Genomic DNA, 17,320 nt, shown 5'->3' with positions numbered 1-17,320 from the left:
CAGACAACGCCTATGTGGGTATATATACACACATATGTGTGTTAGTGTGTGCATGTGTGTGCACATGTATGTGCAGCTGAATCATTTCCATTTTACTTATTTTTTATATAAAAATTGGTATTAAATTGGCAAAATGTGTATAACTAAATACAAATTCCAATTCTTCATCTTGTCCAAAAGAATGATGAAACAAGCGATTATTTTATTTTGCTTTTATACACAATGGATTCATCATTTTCTGCCTCGGGTTTGAGCCATTTCTTCTGCCTAAAAATCAAATTTGATACATTGTTACCAATTTCTCATGTCATTCGAAATCAATATTTGCCTCATATTTTCAAATTATTATCTTTTTTTAATATTTTCAATTGCAACTGGCGAACGTGATTTGAATTTTGCCTTTAAAGTAAACATGGCGTCTTGCTGCACTGAAACGATGCCCGCAAACCAAAGAGAACTTTGCAGTGAAAATTGATTTGGGCAAATTTCTCTGCAAAGATAAAAAAAGAAATAAGCCACACGCATGCATTAAATGGCTACCTGTTCGTCGAATAAGAGACAAACATGATGGATTTAATTCGATGTACATTTATATATATACATATATAAATGTACATCGAATTAAATATATAGATTTAATTCGATGTACGTCTTTATATACATACATATATATATATATATAAAAAGACGTACATCGAATTAAATCTATATATGTATGTGTGCGTGTGTATGTATATAGATTTACATCGAATTAAATACATCTTGTTTATCTCTCTCTTATATATATATATATATATATATATATATATATATATATATATATATATATATATATATATATATATATATATAAATGTAATTCTTGGTTTGTTACAAGTGAATAAAAACATATTTCTACGTTACCAATTTATTTGAAATTTTCAGACAACCCATCTTTAGAGTCGAGGGATGTTTTTATGTTATTAAAATAAATTTACCTCGCGAATTATTAAAATATTAAATAAAATAAATATATTTTTTTACCCGTTAGTGCGAACCTGCTTTGTTGATAAAACTGAACTTCCGGTTCGATTCATTTCACAGCCACGAATTGACGAAAAAGAAGTAGATTTCATTTTCTGTTTACTCGATAAGTAAAAAAAAAACAAAAAAAAAACATAATTCATTTGTTTATCTTCCAAATTTTTTTTAATTTACGCATTTTTTCTTTATTATATAAGGCCAAAAAAAGTTTGTCGCTTGCTTTTTGAGTTTTTTGTTTTTGTTTTTCGATATAAGATTGGTTGGTAAAAGTAAAGTTTTTTTTTGTGCTAATGCAAAGAGTGGTCCGCGCTATTTTTTAAATCGTATTTCCAGGTTTAATTAAAGTTTTATTATATGTTTTTATTCAATTGTAAGGTTAAAATATACCCTCCCCTCCCCATGTTAAGAATGGCTTTTTAAATATTAACGTTATTATTACAACACGGATCACTCTCTGCATGAGTACTGTACTTTGTTTTTGTAAACAAAACATGGTACTTATGCAGAGAAAGTACCATAATAATATAATAATATAATAATAACGTTATTTAGAAAGCCATTCTTAACATGGGGAGGACGTTTTGTTACTATTCTATACTTTCACTTAACAATTTAAAAACAAAAGATGGTACTTACGCAGAAAAGGTACCGTGCTGAAATAACGCTATTAAGAAAGCTATTCTTAACATGGGAAAGGGAGAGTGTTCTGTAACTATTTTATATTTTCACCTAACAATTTAATAAACAAAAGATAGTACTTATGCAGAGAAGGTACCGTGCTGAAATATTACCGTTATTTAGAAAGCTATTCTTAACATAGGGAGGGAGTTTTGCATCTATTCTATACTTTTACCTTACAATTTAATAAACAAAAATAGATAATATTTATGTATAGAAAATACTGTGTTGAAATAATGTTATTTAGTAAGACATTTGTAACATGGGGATGGTATTTTGTAACTATTCTGTCCTTTCACCTAACAATTTAAAAACAAAACATGGTACTTATGCAGAGAAGCTACCCCGCTGAAATAATGACGTTATTATTTAGAAAGCCATTCTTAACATGGGGATAGGGGTGTTTTGTAACTATTCTGGACTTTCACCTAACAATTTAATAAACAAAAGTTAAACTTAAGCAGACAAGGAACAGTACTGAATCATTAATATTATTTAGAAAGCCATTCTTAATATGGAGAGGGAGGATGTTTTCTAACTATTCTGTACTTTCGGTGCTGATGCAGAGAGTGATCTGCGCTATTTTTTAAATCACATTTCCACGTTTAATTAAAGTTTTATGATATGTTTTTTATTCAATTGTAAGGTTAAAGTACAGAATAGGTACAAAAACCCCTCCCCATGTTAAGAATGGCTTTTTAAATAATAACGTTATTATTTACGCGATGATCACTCTCTGCATGAATACCGATTAACGTTTTGTTCTTTGCTTTTTTTACCGTATTTTTTGTTTGTTTTTTCAAGAAAACCTTTTTTAACAAAGATTGAAAGTGCACGTTTTTTTCTTTTTTTTTGTTTATAAGAAAATATGAATGCTTATAAAGAAATTGGGTACTCGTGCACTTATTGATCCGTGCTGAAATAATAACGTTATTATTTAAAAAGCCATTTTTAACATTGGGAGAAGAGGGTGTTTTGCACCTATTCTGTACTTTAACCTTACAATTGAATGAAAAAAAACGGTAAATTTTTAGATTAGGTCCACCTCCACAATTTTCTTTTAAATGACGACTTTTGTAGGTTTTCGACTATGCTGAATACGGAAATCGCATTGAAATTTTGCAGAAATAAGTAGTTATCGAGATATTAAAAATTTGTATAATGCATTGTAATCTCTGGCAGCCGTCTTTTTTACACGCTTGCGCGCGTCATAAACAAATCTATGCGCGTAACAAAGATGGCCGCCAAAGAATACAATGCATAAAACAACTATCTATATCTCGATAACTACTTATTTCTGCAAAATTTCAATGCGATTTCTGTATTCAGCATAGTCGGAAACCTTTAAAAGTCGTTATTTAAAAGAAAATTGTGGAGGTGGACCTAATCTAAAAAAAATACCAAAAAAACATAAAACTTTAATTAAGCTTGGAAATGCGATTTCAAAAATAGCGCGGATTAGTAAGTGCATTAGCACCCATTAATCGACTCACGTGACCTTATTAACAAATATTATCAAAGGCAAGATATGTTACTTTATTACCGAAATGGATATTTTTTTTTGTTTTTTGAATGCAAAATTTTTATTCGGCTCAAAAAACACAGCGTTTACTGTTATATTTGAAAATTACAAATGGCGGCAGAGTGTATTAACACATTAGGTTTGGGAAAATGAGTTAAAACTAAAAAAAAACATACAAAATAATGTTAAAAACCACTGAATACATGTCTGCCTATGTCACAGTAACATATATTGAGTGAGTTCCTGACAGTATTGTGTATAGTGTTTTAGTTTTAACTCATTTTCCCAAAGTTAATGTGTTCAACAGTCTGCCGCCATTTGTATTTTTCAAATATACAGATAAACACTACATTTTTTCAAACTGATTAAACATTTTACACTAAATAAAAACACTAAAATCTTATCCAGTTAGGTAGAAAAGTAACTTATCTTGTCTTTGATAACATTCATTTGTTATGTTTATTTTTCAACAACTTTTGGCTTTCTGTGTTTAGTAATACAAACCCGTTTTATTTACTATAACGTTTAGTCAGCTCGAAGAACAGTGTTTATCAGTGTATTTGAAAAATACAAACGGTGATGGACACTGTTGATGATGTTAAGTTCGATAAAATGATTTAAAACTAAAAAACTATACAAAATACTATCAGAAACCCACCGAATATGTCAGCCTTTGTCACAATAACATATAATCAGTAGGTGTCTGACATTGTTTTGTATAGTTTTTAACTGATTTTCCCAAACTTAACGTATTCAACAGAGTCCGCGACCATTCGTCTTTTTCAAATACATAGATAAACACTGCGTTTTTCAACCGATTAAACATTTTACATTAAATAAAAACACTAAAAAATTATCCAGTTAGATAGAAACGTAATTTACCTTACCTTTTCTTTCATTTATTCGTTTTTGAACAACTTTTTCGAATCTGTGTATAGTAACCCCCCCTTACCCAAATATTAATTAAAAACTCACATTTTTGAATACAATAAAAAAGAAAACTATTTAGCGTTTCAAACTTTTAGCAACTTTCGGCTAAATCCACTGAATGTTGGTCGAGCCCAAGCCATGATTGATGGTAACTCCCGAGGATTCGGATCCAATTCTGCAAGAGTACCATATATTTTTTTTATTTTCGCCTTTTTTTTAACTTTTTGGAGTGGATTGCTGTACTAAGAATATAAGAAACATGCATTTCCTCTTTTTATTAGAATTTTTCATTACACGAAATTAAGCCACAGCAACGCGTGGCAGGGTACAGCTAGTACATATATATATATATATATATATATATATATATATATATATATATATATATATATATATATATATATTCAGACAAGTATTGTTGAATAGCACAGAGTGTTCTTGCTTAATAAGCTTTTTTGTAATTTTTCGATTTTTCGAACTGTCGTTCTTATTTCTCGGTTGAATCTTTGCAAGAAAGTTCCATAGTCGTTTTAGTCCATCTGTTTTTCATTTTGATTGTTTTTACAAGTGCTTTCCACTGAGTCTCAGCAGTCGTCTTCCGGCAGTTTTGATTATTGTTCGTTAAAAATCTGGTGCACCCCCCTATGAAAATTAATACATTTGTATATTTTTAAAATATAATTTAGGGAGGAGGAGAGCTTCTCAAAAACTATATTTCCCTTAAAAGCAAAACAATTCTTTTAGACGGGAGGGGGCTCTTTTAAAAAATAGCTACCTCTGTATTTTCTTTTATTATCAATTTCTGAGCGATTATCGAGACTCCCAAGACGTGATCCTCTGATGTCAGACATTATTTTCTAGAATGATACTCGATACTACTTGTTTTTAACTGAATGAATGTTTTAAAATAAGTTAAGCACTAAAAACTCACAAAACTAGGTAGTAAACGAACACTTAGAAAAATCAATGTCATCACTTTTAAAACCACAGTAAACAAGCAAAAATATTTTTTAAATATTATGGGATGTGAACTCTTTTTTAAAAACAATATCTCCCTCAAGAACGGTCATAAAATATGTTTTCAATGGATATTTATTCAATAATGGACCAGTTTTTCTACCTAGCATTAGTTTTCCATGAACGAGTTTTCTGTGGACGAGTTTTACGGGCACCACACACACAGAAACACACACACACACACACACACACATACATACACACACACACACATATATATATATATATTAATTTATAGATTGTCACTCGTTTTTGACTTTCTTTCTCAATACCGATGTTCCATTCCTTGCATTATGATAGCCTTCTAAATCTCTTTTATGTACCTATCTCACACGATGCTTCCAGCAAACTGCATCTCATTTTTCAATATATATATATATATATATATATATATATATATATATATATATATATATATATATATATATATATGTGTGTGTTTGTGTATATATATATGTATATATATATATGTATGTATATATATATACATATATATATATATATATATATATATATTAGTGGTGGGACGATTTCAACATTTTTTCGTATTCCGATACAGTTAGCGATTTTGTACTAAATTCCCGATTCCGATACAACTACAGATTCCGATCCCGATTCTTTATAAATCTCTAAATATTAAAATATGAAATTGTTATTTTGTCTCAATTACCGTAAAAAACATCTATACATTTTCTTAATTACCGTAAAAATATCTATATATTTTCTCAGACTTAAAAACACACGTGTGATTTTTTTATTTTAGTTTTACTAGAAATTTAAATCAATAAATATTTATTACTTTATTATTATTACTAGAAGTGGAAGATTTTTAAAACAAAATCAAACAAAAAGATAAGTAAAGGAATCGATTGTGATATCGGAATATAGGAAGACTTTTTCCGATTCCGATACTGATTCCGATACTTCCAAAAGTTTCCATTTTTTCGATTCCGATTCCGCTAATCGTCCCAACACTAATATACAGTAGAACACCGGAATACAGCATTACTCTGTTCCGGGTTGAGATCGTAAGGTGAAATTGCCATATGGCAGGGGCTAAGCAAACTTTTATACAGTGCATATTAAAAATTAGTAACAAAATACAGTACAGTATATAATACACATGAATATTATCAAACAACATTATAAATAACACTGTAAGGCGAGGCAAATACCGTAACCAGGGGCCGGAAAAAACATCGTATCCCGTGGGTGAGTAATTTTCTAGCAAGTTAGAGATAGCTCACCTTCTTCGCAACAACTCTTTCCGTGGATATTAAGCTGAGAATTTTGAACGGAGAAATTTCAGAAATTGCAGTATTATAAGTTATGCCCAGTGGTTTCGAAGGTTTCTTGTAATTGCTAAAAGAAAGACGCTGAGTCTTGGCTGCATTGAATGTTATTATCTATTTACTTCACCATTTCATTATAGTCTTTCTTTGAAGTTTTTAGCTATTGCTTTTGATATATGTTCATTCGTTTGCTTCTCGTCTATTGTGTGATCAGCAAAATACCCATCTCGGAGACAATTTTATCAGAGAGCTAATTTATAAATATCAGAAATAATAAGAGTCTAAGAATGATTTCTGAGGTACATCCGCATTTATATAATATTGTTCTGACGTAAGGCCATCGAGTACAACCCGGATTCCTCTCATGCCTAGGGGGTATTATATTAAGTATTCATCTATACAGCTGAATTTTTACGAGCAGGCCTGCTTGTCAAACCCTGTCAATGATTATATATATATATATATATATATATATATATATATACATATATATATATAAGGACCAAAGCCTTATCCAGTGCGTGGAATATATGTTCAGATATTACAGTTATGATATCTGCAATAGAGTGATCGATCTATACTTTCAATACGAAAAAGTTTAATATTTGTGAAGTGGTTGACTAGTGCTTCATTGATTAAGGATTCAATGATTTTAGCGAAAAGACAATTATTATAATTGAAATATCAATCATTTTTACAATTATTATAATTGAAATATCAATCATTTTTACGATTATTATAATTGAAATATCAATCATTTTTACAATTATCATAATTGAAATATCAATGATTTTTACAATTATTATAATTGAAATATCAATCATTTTTACAATTATCATAATTGAAATATCAATCATTTTTACAATTATCATGATTGAAATATCAATGATTTTTACAATTATTATAATTGAAATATCAATCATTTTTACGATTATCATAATTGAAATATCAATCATTTTTACAATTATTATAATTGAAATATCAATCCTTTTTACAATTATTATAATTGAAATATCAATCATTTTTACGATTATTATAATTGAAATATCAATCATTTTTACAATTATTATAATTGAAATATCAATCATTTTTACAATTATTATAACTGAAATATCAATCATTTTTACAACTATTATAATTGAAATATCAATCATTTTTACAATTATTATGATTGAAATATCAATCATTTTTACAATTATTATAATTGAAATATCTATCATTTTTACAATTTTTATAATTGAAATATCAATCATTTTTACAATTATTATAATTGAAATATCAATCATTATTACAATTATTATAATTGAAATATCAATCATTTTTACAATTATTATAATTGAAATATCAATCATTTTTACAATTATTATAATTGAAATATCAATCATTTTTACAATTATTATAATTGAAATATCAATCATTTTTACAATTATTATAATTGAAATATCAATCATTTTTACAATTATTATAATTGAAATATCAATCATTTTTACAATTATTATAATTGAAATATTAATTATTTTTACAATTTTTATAATTGAAATATCAATCATTTTTACAATTATTATAACTGAAATATCAATCATTTTTACAACTATTATAATTGAAATATCAATCATTTTTACAATTATTATGATTGAAATATCAATCATTTTTACAATTATTATAATTGAAATATCAATCATTTTTACAATTATTATAATTGAAATATCAATCATTTTTACAATTATTATAATTGAAATATCAATCATTTTTACAATTATTATAATTGAAATATCAATCATTTTTACAATTATTATAATTGAGATATCAATCATTTTTACAATTATTATAATTGAAATTCCTTACACTCGAGTTGCTCTCTGCCTTGATAAATGCTGACACAATAGTAACAAAATGCAATGACAACAATGGGAACAGAGACGTTCGTTTCACTGAATCTTTGTAGGCTGAAAACCTTTCTGGTTTGCATCTCCTGATCAGCAAATTTCTCAGCCATAAAACGGCAGAAGCGGAACAATACACTTATCTAAATAAATATAAAGCTATTAGGTTTATTGGAGACGACCCTCACACACAGCTCGCGTCTCATATAAACGCGCGCGCACACACATACACACACACACACACACACACACACACACGGTCTAATTGTTTTCTACATCCTCATTTTACTTTCTCTTTTAATTAATGGCGACAATAACCGGTTCTGGTTTGAAGCATAAAAAACTCTTCAAATGATTCACGAGGGCTAAAATGTAAATACTTCGTGTGTGTTCCTGAATTCTTCAATTATTTGTCTCGGGTAAAGTCTTCCTTTCCGCTTTGAAATAAAATTTATTTCTCCACATTTTCACATAATCTCTAAAATTAAACACCAAACAAATTGGTTATAGAAGAAAATGTGCCGGATAAAGAAAGTGTAGGTAAAAACAAACGAAACATCTTAAAAGATTTACATTCCTGATAGAAATTAAATATCAAATCGATAAAATTGGCAAAAAATAAAACAAGCTTCAGTTGCCACGTAAAGAAAAGGGGAAATTTACGCCGAAGGTATTGTCCGAATCGGCAAAATGAGGTCACGTGTAAGTATCGAGTTTCAGACGAAAAAAGGTGATGCTTTTTGAGTCAGTTTTTATAGTCGAGTCGAAAAGGAGAACCTACTTCTTTATGACATCATTTATAGACATTGAGGGATGCTCCATCCAATGTACCATTTCCAGGCATGTTGAAAGTTAGATGCGTTTATCATTTCATAGGCCACTCACAATCATCATAGCGTTTCTCTCCATTTCGAAATCACTCATCGGGAAAGTGTTCGAGGCATTCCTCAAGTCCGCATCAGAGCATGCCTCGCTCATGGGACAGTCCGTAAAGATGTGTGTGATAGTATGTACGTTGGCACCACAGGGACACCGAACTTCCTATATATAGTCCGACTCGTGCAAGTTGTCCGGTGTTTTTCTAACCTTTGCTCTATTTTGTGTTTGTGTTTGTGTTGTGTTTGTGTGTGTGTGTGGGGGGGGAGCTTGCCGAGAAAACTTTCGGTGCCGGAAGAGCCTCATTGTTGTCAGCTCTAACAGACTCATTTCATCAACGCACGCAGAAGGATGCGGGTGTTGATTGTCCGAAGCCTGTTACGTTGGCAAAACTCTTCCAGGGTGATATCTGCTGTGGCACCGCTTGTGGATTAGATAGGGGATGGTGATTGTCGTCATTCTGCTTGTCATGCATTGCATTCCCTATCGACTTTCGGCAAATCTGCAGCAGAGCGTTACCGTACATCCTGTAGACAGATGGAAAGATTATTTCAGGTTGCCGGTAATCGTCCTGCATACTGAACAGGTGAAGAGCGCAAAATTACAGCTTCCTACAACGATCAATTATGTAACGTTCAGCACATTTACAAATGATATGCCAATATTCCGTAAGGTTTGTCGGTTCATTTATGCGGATATAGATTTCGAACCCGATCAAAGATCAATAAAGCCAAGCGCTCATGCAGTTGTCATAATATTGCAAGTGGCATCTCAACCCGAACCCAGGTAAAATTAAAGTGTGTCCATTCCATATTAAAGCCAACCTCGCTTAAAAGTTGCTCAACATAACATGGGGAGATAAAGTCCTGGGAAATACCCTAAACCTTCTTGATATGAACCACGGCTGTTAAAAGGCAATCGCAGTACCTTCAGATTTACCCCACAGATAGTTTACTGCACGGAAAAGAGAAAGCAGCTTACAGATTTTCATATGTTGCAGAAACGGGCAGACCTCAAAAAGAAAAAAAAAGTGTTTGACCTGAAGTCGATATATATATATATATATATATATATATATATATAAGCGTACAACTATAATACTAATATTACAAATAAGTTCGAAGCAAACTACAATTTTAACCATATATTTATAATATAAAGCTGAATGTGTGTGTGTGTGTGTGTGTGTGTGTGTGTGTGTGTGGTCACGAATAGGCTCCTATATGGTTGACTATCTTTAAAAAACTGATTACATATAATGATAGAAGATGTATCGAGACACAGGAATGGGTATGTTTGATCTGGCAGAACGGTAGTTCATTAAAATTGTGGAGTCAAGCCTGGTCCACAAAGTATGGAAATAAAAAATTTAAAAATTAAAAGATAAACGTTTACAATTGTTTTTTTATATAGATGTGCATTAGAATACTAGAAAAGTACGTTTTAACTTAAATAGGGATGGTATAATAAATTTGTGGGGTCTGCGTTCGCGCCTAGCCTCCATGGAATAGAAATGGGCACAAACTTTAATAAAGACTTTTAATATCTATCTGCGTAAGTATACTTTGATAATTATGTTTCAGATTGAAAAAATATGATATAATAAAATTATGGGGTGTTCGTTCGCACCTGACCTCCATAGAATGGAAATATGTCATAAAGTTTAACAAGGTTTTTTAATATAGATCCACAAAATATTTTGATAAGTGTTTCAGTGTGAACAGGTATGGTATAATAAATTATGGGGTTTATCTATTTTATTTTTACTTTCATCATATTTTGCTTTGGTTTTGATACCCCCAAATTCGAAGCTAACTCTTTATAACCCTTCCTTTTCATAATCTATCATACTTTCATAAATCAGAGTCCATTTTCTGTATGCTGTTTTTGAACCCAATCAACGACGGGTACTTTTGCTAGTATGTGTGTGTGTGTGTGTGTGTGTGTGTGTGTGTGTGTGTGTGTGTGTGTGTATCATTATTGCGCATGGATTAAAAAAAACGTCGCAGCATCGCACAGAGATGCCGACGAAATGTTGTCTCCTGCACGAAGATACAAGCAAGATGTTGCTACCTCACATGAAATATGAAAGAACTAATCCTTCGCCACATCATGAGAAATTAGTCATCAAAGGAGGGTTTGTGGGACCACCTTTTAAAGTCTTATTATTTTGATCCGCTGAGATTGATATAAAACAAAAGATTTGATTATACTGAACCATGTCGTTATGTACCGAATTGTCGAAGAACTTCGGACATTATATTATTTCTCTTGGTCACTTCGGACATTGCATGTATTCATCAACTTCCTATTTTGTCTTCGTTACTCCAATCCCACATCCAAACTCCTCCCACTTTAATGGATAGCTAACTAAATTTCTTAGGAAATTTACGTTTGATCATTTTTTAATATTTGGACTCAAGTAAACATTTTTTTATATTTGGACTCAAGTAAACATTTTTCATTATACAAAAAAGAAGAATTTTTTTTGGGGGGGAGGGGGTTGATCCTCCTCTGACCCATTGAGTATTAAATGAACTTTCTGCTGGGGTTATTGAACCCTCTTGTGTAGTAAACTGTTATAAATAAACAAACACTTTTGTAGTGTTCTGTTTTATTTGGTTATTCCACAACAATGCTTATCTGAACCAAAGGTTACGTGTCATATAGGACGTAACATCTCACTGCCTACATACTATTTTTTTAATTATCACGTGACAATGCGTAGAATGTAGGGAAATACGGCTAATTTCGTAGAATCATAAGATTCTGCACAAGAAACTTGCCCCGAAATAAGTTATTGCAGCTCGTATCGTTATACACGACGGTCTTGCGAGGCATATCCTAATATAAGGAACACTCGTTCGGGTCGTATATATATGTGTGTGTGTGTGTGTGTGTGTGTGTGTGTGTGTGTGTGTGTGTGTGTGTGTGTGTGTGTGTGTGTTTGTGTGTGGTAAAACTGGTAATTAGTAAAAACTTGAAGAGAGTGCTCAATACTATTGCAGAGAAATATGTTTTACTTTTTATTACCGTTTTATCTGTTTGGCTACATATGTTTCTGATGTTGGACCATGTTTACGATCCGACAGCTTCCTCAGGCCTCGCAGAAGTGATTGTTTGTCATTGGAAAAAAACTATATATATATATATATATATATATATATATATATATATATATATATATATATATTAGTGTTAGGAGGATTAATCGGAATCGGAATCGGGAATCCGAAAAATCGGAATTTTTGGAGGATATCGGAATCGGAAAAATTATAACCTTATTAGCGATTCCAAACTGATTCTTTTATTAAAAAATTACAATAAAAATATGAAACAAGCACAAATTGTTTATATCAGAAGTTGTTCATTTACAACATAAGATTGAGAGGGGCCACAGAATGGGTTATGAATCTCATTTATAGATTTAACATTGATTCACAGAGTTTAATTTATTTTATTTATTGGTCATTTATTGAGAGATAACTTGCTTATTGCCTTTGTAAACTTTTTGCATCTATTCGCTAAATATCTTTATGCCCTTATCCGAGGAAGTTCACTTATTAAAAGGTTTTAAATGCCCTGAAGGGGTTTTTTTTTAAATTTCATTGGTGGTAGCTGTACATTGGCGGTGTCTGTTATCGGCTTCTTCTTAAATAATTAAAGTTTTTTGGCGCTTTTCTTTGGACGCAAGTGAAAAAAATAGATGAAAATATCCGGTTTGATAAAATGCATGAAGAGAAAACATTCTGAAGATTTTCTTAATTAAAAAGGAAATTATATCAACAGATAAACTTATGCACGCACCCCAAAAAGAAGAATGAGATTGGGACATTTATTAACAGAAAAAGAAAAGAAATGATAAACAAATATGCAACAAATAAATGTTACCAAAGGCAACATTCTTCTACATACCTGAATAAAATTATTTGTTTTTAAATTTCTTTTAAAGTGTGTTTTTGGTTCAAAACAAACTGAGTGTCTCCTCTTTGAGTTAGAATTAAAAAAAAATGGCTGCCTAATAACTTTGCCAGTACGACTATTGATAACCGCTCAAACTTAAAAAAAAAAAAAAAACGCTGGTAGAAACACATAAGTAAATGTTAACAATCGAAAATGTTATGCTGTACGTATATTTTGTTTCATTTCCGATTTGTGGACGATTAAGCAAGAATAGGCCGGAAATAACTATCATTTTACGTTAATTTTATGTGCAACAGTTTTCTGACGCGAAATTTTTACATAATTGATTTTTTTTTAAATATTTTTATTTATTTATTTATTTTCGCCACATAATCATTTAGAAACGTAGAATCCCATTTTGGGAAAATGATTTAGCTATATCTGCTGTTGTTGCTGCAATTATTATTATTAGTAGTAGTAATAGTAGTAGTCGTAGTCGTAGTAGTAGTAGTATCTGTAATTTGTTTTTTCTTTTACAGTAATACAAATCTAATAATCGACCAAATGCGTATAATTGTGAGAAAAAATATGAACATTTTTTCAAAGAAGGAAGGTACGGAATAGTTTAAAGAATTCTAATGTTAAGAATGCTTTTCTGTATAGTACGACAAACGTATTCTTGATATGAGGTTTTATTAATTATTCCCTCCAATACTGCTTTCTTATATTGCATACAAATCGTCGGGTAATTATTTTGGGACATCAGCTTGCCAGATTTCAATCCGCCATTTTGGTTCGCCAAAAAGTACGCCAGAATGTACACCAGTGCGCCAAATTTAATTCTGTCATAAAAAATTTCCACAGAAAATAATTATATTTACATTTTTATCTAGCGAATAAACATCAAAGTACATATAAAAAAACACGTTTATTATTTTTAAAATCAAACAACAGAACTGAAGTCGATGTTTTGTTCCTAAAATATTAACTTTTTGTGATCAATCTCTGTTTGGCGGGGAAAAAATTCTAATGGATAAAAATAATTAAAATTTTTTTTTACAAGAATCTTTATACAATCTTATATTCTTCTTCCAATTGCGGGATGTCTTTGGATTTTACTTGTACAAATGGAAATTCTTTTAACTTTCTTGAAGTTTTACATTTGGATTTTACCGTCACTGGATTTTTTTTATCTTCCACCAGACTATCCATTCATGTGTAATCACCTTTTTCTTTACCATATTCCCTCTGCTTAACTTATTTTGTTTTCAAGTAAGATCTTTGACTTACTTGTTGTTTCATTAAATACTTCTGCATGCAAAATCCGATCCCGCATTTTGCTAATTCCTACCCTCTGATGAGAAGGAGAGTATTTCTTCGAAACTCCGCGGATTAAGGACTCTCCATTTATCTAGTGTTTCCTTTTCAGATTAAATATGTTTTTAACTCATTTCAAAGTGTTTTTAACATATTTTATTAACTGTATATATATAAAGAGAAAGAGAGGGGAATGGAGAGATAGATAAATAGACAGGTGGATAGATAGATAGGGAGATAGATAAATAGATAGATAGATATACCACCTTTTTATTAATATTTTGAGTTCCAAATCTCAGTGCGTTTTGTTCGTAATTTAACAAACAAAGGTTCGTTGGAAAGGTAATGACTTGAATTGTGTAGTTGGCTATGTAACATTTGCCTTTAAGATCGAACATTTAATGGATCATTCATTATCCAGAGCTTATTTTTGGCATTTGTTTACAGCCATAAAATTTGTAACCTATATTCATTTGTTTTCCTAGTTTGCATATGAATTACAAAATATCTGATATTTCCACAAACCATCTGGCCTTGATGGAGGAGAGTCTGAATCTTGCCGCTATGGTTTAAAATGATCAGAAATTACAGCAAGGGGAGACTTGATTTCTGAATATTACTCATGTTATATCCCGCCTCTTTGGTTGTCATACATAAAGTAAATTTCACAGTGTATAAGGATTATTTGAACTGAAAATATTCGTAATCGTACCTTATTTCATAAAAAGGGGAAATATAACATAAAAATGCTTGGAATCAAGTCTCTCTTTTCTGTTATTTCAGATCATTTGAAACCATAGCACCAAGTTTTAGTCTCCCTTCCACCAACGGTAGAGATTTTGAGTATATATATATATATATATATATATATATATATATATATATATATATATAATCTTTTTAAGTAGTTAGCAGGATTGAGTACGTTGTACGCTAATTAATCTATGCGCGTAAAAATAATTATAGGATGGCGTTCTATTCTAACGCGATATTTGCTTTTATAGACTGGCCATCTTTGTTTTTAGCATTCTGCTTTATATGCTTTAATTTACACATTATTTTTATCATGCCAACGCACTTGTTCGCTTACCGTTCAAAATGTCCTTATCGAGAAACCATATCCTCTTACTTGACTCACACCATAGTTTCCTGGTGTTGCTAAGTGTAGCGTTTTTTTCTTTTTCCCAAGCCTTATATTTTGAATGCGCAGAGTCTATGAAAAAGGTAATAAATTCGAAGCTGAGAAATACCCAGAATAATCTTTGCAGCAATGAACAGAAAGATCAGGATGGAAAAGTGCATAATACTCGAGAAGGGATGAATTTGAAACCGAATAATTTGTTGTTTGGAACTGAACTAATTTTGTTATGACACCAGTCGTTTTACTTTTCTGACACACCTTGTTTTATCGCTTGATTGTTTAGTTTACGAAATTGTTTGCTAATTAAACTCTGTTTTAAAGTTGGCGCCAACGATAGCTTCTAAGCATATGTTGTATATAAGTCCGTATTACTGTGTTTTGTGTTGAAGTATTTTTTGTGTGGGTAAATATTTTCGTTTACAGAAACAAAACGAACTCCGGGATTGATTGTGCCGAGATATTTATATGACGTTCGCTTAAATTCCAGTTTTTGGCCTCAACATTTGGCATATAAACTCTAACATATGCACCTGTGTATCCGATTGTTCTTAAAAATAGTCAATTTTGCAAACAATTTAACAATATTGTCATTTTAATTGTATTGTACACGGACAATTAAAAGAATAAGTACAAGCACAACGTTAAAAAATAAACTATATTTCTTCATGTTATTCTCGCTCTCACATAATACACTAATACCAAATACAACACAAACTATTTGTAATCCGTTTTGACTCGGTTCATTATCGAATAAGGAATGTTTTTACTTCACAAATATCACGATTAAATTTTCTCCAACAACAGTTGTATGATATTAAACATCATCTAGTTGTTTTGCTTCTTTTGTGGAGTTGTTCTTCAGGTCATGATGATAGTTCGCCTGTCCATATCTTGTTAACGCTCATAAGTAGCAACCTGATTTGTCGTTTATTTTAATAATTTACTACGAGTTGTTTTTTCTATCTTACTCTTGTCATGGCACGGGAAAAGAGACATAACCTCCATTGCTATAATTACTCATTTTAAGGGACCATTGCATTCATTGCGTTCGGGATACGCTCAGTCGATTTTCTCACGATTAAAATCTCACCTAACTTCCTCAATAACTTCATCCTCCATGTGATCCTTACTTTCAATTTTTTCGTTCACTCGTATGTCAAAGCTAACCTTCTGACATCGACAGGCAGCCACTTACTAAGATTGTCCTGAACGATTCACAGCTTTCTACCTTTATCAGAGCTATCAATGCTAAAATACATTCGATGATTTTATATATTTCAGTAAATATAGATGGATGAATAATAAGAGTAAGCATTGGAGAAGGATAGTTTCCTCGTCATTTTTAACAAATAATATAATACATTCGTAATCTCTACATTTCGAAGAGTGTACGCTACATTCTTATATGTCTGTATCTCCCACCTCTACGTGACTTACACACACACACACACACACACACACACACACACACATATATATATATGTATATATATATATATATATTAAATATATTTATTTAATTCTTATCTTCATAATGATTGCTACTTCATTACAGAGAAATCTCATCACTTTAATATTACAATGTCCGGTTGTGGACACAAACAATGTACAATAACTCTGGCATCTTTACAAGTTTTGCTGCAGATATTATATACGAAATCAGTGGCTCTCGTTCAACCCTAGATTCTCAAGTGGATCAGTAGATCTGCTTTTGATAAGTAGGCTTTGCAATATAAAT

This window comes from Euprymna scolopes, chromosome 31 (genome assembly GCF_053919585.1).
Source record: "Euprymna scolopes isolate OS-2025 chromosome 31, ASM5391958v1, whole genome shotgun sequence".
Classification (NCBI taxonomy): domain Eukaryota; kingdom Metazoa; phylum Mollusca; class Cephalopoda; order Sepiida; family Sepiolidae; genus Euprymna; species Euprymna scolopes.
The sequence above is the reverse complement of the archived record's forward strand: the minus strand, read 5'-3'. Positions refer to the sequence as shown.